Source organism: Rutidosis leptorrhynchoides, chromosome 1, assembly GCF_046630445.1.
Source record: "Rutidosis leptorrhynchoides isolate AG116_Rl617_1_P2 chromosome 1, CSIRO_AGI_Rlap_v1, whole genome shotgun sequence".
Lineage (NCBI taxonomy): Eukaryota > Viridiplantae > Streptophyta > Magnoliopsida > Asterales > Asteraceae > Rutidosis > Rutidosis leptorrhynchoides.
In genome coordinates, this window is record NC_092333.1 from 249,516,836 (window position 1) to 249,521,869 (window position 5,034).

Genomic DNA, 5,034 nt, shown 5'->3' on the forward strand with positions numbered 1-5,034 from the left:
AGGAATTACTTAGGGAACAAGTTTAACTTGGAGAAGGGGTTAGGAGGGATGCATGGGCCGAAAATTTGAGGGGCAAAAAGGGTATTTCACCCTCCCTAAAATCGGCTAGGTTAATTAGGGTTAGGGTTTAACATTTTCACTTAAGTCCTTGTACTTTAATTTAGCTTAATAACCCTTAATTATTCAAGTTTATTCATTTTAATTACACAAGTCTTTTTAGTTATATATTTACTCACAAAAGTTTATTAACTTATTATTTTTATTAACTTGTACTAAGTCAATTATCGTATTTTATAATTCTTAAAGCTTAACCTCTATCGATTAAAGTTTAATTATTTTATTGGGCATTTAATAAGGAAAAGTATTGAATGGAAAAATGAGAAATATAGAATGGAAAAACGAGAGTCGTTATAAGCAGTAGGAAAATGGGTGATTCATTCGTCAGTCAGAACAGGAACAAAAGAAAATAATAATAATAATAATAATAATAATAATAATAATAATAATAATAATAATAATAATAATAATAATAATAATAATAATAATAATAATAATAATAATAAAGATGATGATGGAGGTGGTGGTTTACATGGGTTTAGGAGAGAGATGATGAGGTAGCGTGGCTGCAATTAGGAACGACTGAACAGCAGTAATTCTTTCGAATTGAACAAGAGTATAGCAGTAGTTGATGGGATGTTTGGGTGGTTTTTGGTGTGTTCATGGTGATGGTGGTGAATGTATTGAATGGTGATGGTGTTTTAATGGGGATAATGATGTGGTGATGTTCTCGGATGTCGTAGCAAAAGTTTCCATCAAATATTACAGCAGTCATGGGTCATGGGTATTTTTTGGATAAACATAAAACAGAAGTTGTATCAGCTAGAACAACAAGTTTATGTGATGTTAAAGTGATTGTTGAATGATGATTTATGAAGATGGTGGCGGTTTCCGGGCATGAAAGCAGCAAAAGAAAGGATCGATCTTTAAACAGAAGAGTGTAAGCAACGAACTGCTGATGATGGTGGTGTGGAGTTGATAATCGATGGTGTTCGTTGGTGGTAGTGGGTTGTTTACATGGTGGTGGTTTTCACATGGATGGAGGTGGTGATCGAATAATCATAAACGAACACAAGGTGGTTCTCGGGGGTGTTGGCGATGGGTTATGGTAGCGGTTAACACAAGAAGATATTGATGATGATGTTTCAATGGTGGTTGTATGTGGTCACCGTGGTGTTCTAGGAAGAGTGATGGTCGACGGGGTGAAATTTGATGATTGTAGGGTGGTGAGGATGGTCTCGGCGATGGCCGGTTGTAGGGAAGAAGGTGGTTCCCGATTGATAATATGGAATGGTTAAATGGATGTTTTAATGATGATTGATCAATAAGTATATGTATGTATATTATATATGATAGGTGAGATGCAGTGAAGGAAACAAAACAAAACACATACAGTGACCTTATTAATAATTAACAATAGCAGAGCCGCCTGCAATTTGTATTGTTTCTACTGACGATATTCACGGAGTGTGATATCGTGTCCATTGCTAAACAGTTAATATATAAAAGTGTTCCTAAAAATCCTAAATTTTTAAATTAAGTTCATTTATTTATTCTGGTTATTAAATGTTTGAAACCTGATCAAAAGGGTGCGTCTAATATCTATTTTTAGTTCCAAATAATATGTACGGAGTATTATAATTTAAACTAAAAAGATAAAAATATTTCTATCAAATCTAAAATCTTCGTAATCAATTTACGATTCAACTTTCATTTTAAATCTTCATAATTTCGTATTAGATCCATATGAACACTCACGATACGTCAACCGTGTATCACAATTGATCAATAAATGTATTCAATAAACTTTTATATCTATATATAGATTCATTTTAATAATAAATTTTTTTTATATCTTATATTATTTTATTTTACACAATTGATTCTAATAACTAAATAATATAATATTTCAAATTATATTTCGAATTAATATATATATTTATATTTTCAAATATATATGTATCTATTTACAAATAGTTGTTCGTGAATCGTCGAAGATATTCGTAGGGTAATTGCATATATGAAAACAGTTCAAAATTTTGGGACTCAACTTTACAGACTTTGCTTATCGTATCGAAATCATATAAGAATAAAGTTTAAATTTGGTCGAAAATTTCTGAGTCATCACACCAGGGGCGCTGCGCCTTGGACCCCGCCAGGGGCACTGCCCCTTGGACCCCGCAAGGGGGCGCATCCCCCTTGATCCCCCATTTTGCGCGACAGTTAGCAGCCAAATTTTACGGGCGTGCACTCCACACTCTCCGAACCCGTTGGTAAGTATGGATAGCTAACACCTGCATTCAAGTAAATCGCAACTAACTAAAATGTACGTTGGATGACACTAAAATCACCAACAAATCCCCCCATTTTTAGTGTAATCCTTGATTTACTAAAATAACTAAACAAACAGAATAAACTAATGCATAAATGAAAATGTTTCAGAAATTGAATTTTCACTTAGTATAATATTTACGAGAATTCGTGTATCAGGGTATTTCAGAAATTGAACCCTTCCACTCTTATGAAGACTATAAAATATTATACACATCAGTTTCTTACATATCCCTAAGACAATCTTGACACTATTATAAGCCATGTGTCCCAATCCTTCAGTGAACATATTGGCAGCTAAGTCCAAAGCTCCATTGAAGCGGCAAAACTTCATGCTCACATAGGTAGTCCTTTACATCTTGCACCTGCATATGCAATTTTTCAAAAGAACTATTAAGAAGAATAACTTTAACCTAACTCAACTTGCAGGTCTAAACACATACATTGGGATCAGAATTTTATGTGTTTCAATCTTCAGAAAGTAAGCTTACCTCATTGAATTCAGCTTCTAGCGTTGTACTAGAAGGGAATTGGGCGTCTCACTTTGGAAGATTTATGTGGACTTCAATCCCACTCCAATAGCCGACTTGTGCACTAAGTCTCGGGCTAACGCTTTTGTCAAGTGATCCGCTAAGTTTTGTTGCGATCTAACGAAACTTACGGATATCACTCCATGTGAAATTAGCTCGCGAACCATTCTGTGTCTAACACCTAAGTGTCTAGACTTTCCATTGTACATTTGGCTATAAGCCTTAGCCAAAGTAGCTTCACTGTCACAACGGGTGGAAATAGGAGATATTGGCTTTGGCCACAAAGGAATTTCATGAATCAGATTCCTCAACCAATCAGCTTCCTTACCAGCTGCAGCTAAAGCTACAAATTCAGACTCCATGGTTGAATTTGTAATGCATGTTTTCTTCTTAAAAGCCCATGATATAGCACCTCCTCCAAGTAGGAATATCCAACCAGTCGTAGATGAATGATCTTCGATGTTGGTTATCCAACTTGCATCCGAATATCCTTCTAAAACTGAAGGGAACCCAGTATAAGTGATACCATAATCCATAGTACCCTTTAAATACTTGAATACTCTAACCACAGCACGTTAATGAGTAGCATTCGTATTACTAGTAAACCTACTCAGTTTTCCCACTATGAAAGCAATATTTGGGTATGTGCTTGTCATAGCATACATCAAACATCCAATTGCTCGAGAGTATTCAAGTTGTGATACAGCTTTACCCGAATGGGGCATAAGCTTCACAGTTGTATCAACGGGAGTATTCAAGGGAGAACATTGATCACACTTGAACCGTTTCAGAATCTTCTCAATATAATGAGATTGTGTGATCGTGATACCTCTATTATCCCTTTTAATCCTTATGCCTAGGATTACATCCGCCACTCCCATGTCCTTCATGGAGAACTTCGAAGATAAAAACTCCTTTGTTCCATCAACTTGATCTTGGTTAGTACCAAAGATCAGCATGTCATCCACGTATAAGCAAATGATCACACCTTTTCCGGATTGATCGAATTTGCTATATACACATTTGTCAGATTGATTTAGTACAAAACCATTAGACAACACCACATCATCAAACTTCTGATGCCACTGCTTGGGAGCTTGATTCAGCCTGTACAATGATTTAACCAACTTGCACACCTTATGCTCTTGACCTGGCATAACAAACTCTTCTGGTTGTCTCATATACACTTCCTCTTCCAAATCACCATTCAAGAATGCTGTTTTGACATCCATTTGATGGATCACTAGATCATGCGTAGCAGCAAGTGCTATTAACAATCTAATAGTAGTGATACGAGCAACAGGAGCTTATGTATCGAAATAATCAATACCCTCCTTTTGTTTAAAGCCTTGGATGACCAATCTCGCTTTAAACTTATCAATTGTGCCATCAAATTTCATCTTCTTCTTGAAGATCCACTTGTTTCCCAAGGGTTTGCATCCCGGTGGTAAATCTGTTAATACCCAAGTATTATTCTCCAAAATAGAACTCATCTCGTCATCAATTGCTTCTTTCCAAAAAGCAACATCACGAGATTTCATAGCCTTATCAAAGGTTCTAGGATCATCATCTATACTATAACAGTAAGAAAATTATGATTTAACACAATCTCTCGATCCTTCAACTAAGTAAAGTTGAAAATCAGAACCATACGATTTGGGTGTCCTAGTTCTAGTACCCCTACGAGGTTCTAGTGACTCACTTGGAATTTCTTCCAGGTTAACTCCTTGTGTAGTCTCATTTGAATGAGAAATCACGTCCCTTGGTCTAGGTGTTGATGTAAAATGGGATTCATCAAATATTGCATCTCTTGATTCTATAACGGTGTTAATTGAAATAAAATCATTAGGTTCTATCACATAAAACCTATAGGCTTTGGAATGCTCAGCATATCCAATAAAGATGCAATCAATACCTCTTTCACCCAAAGTTTTCCTTTTGGGTTCGGTTAATCTTACAATTGCCCGACAACCCCAAACTCGCAAATAATGCAAGTTTGTTGTTTCTTGTACCAAAGTTCGTAAGGAGTCATAGTTCCTCTTTTATTAGGAACTCTATTCAAAATGTGACAAGCCATTAACATGGCTTCTCCCCAAAATCCGTCACTTAAACCCGA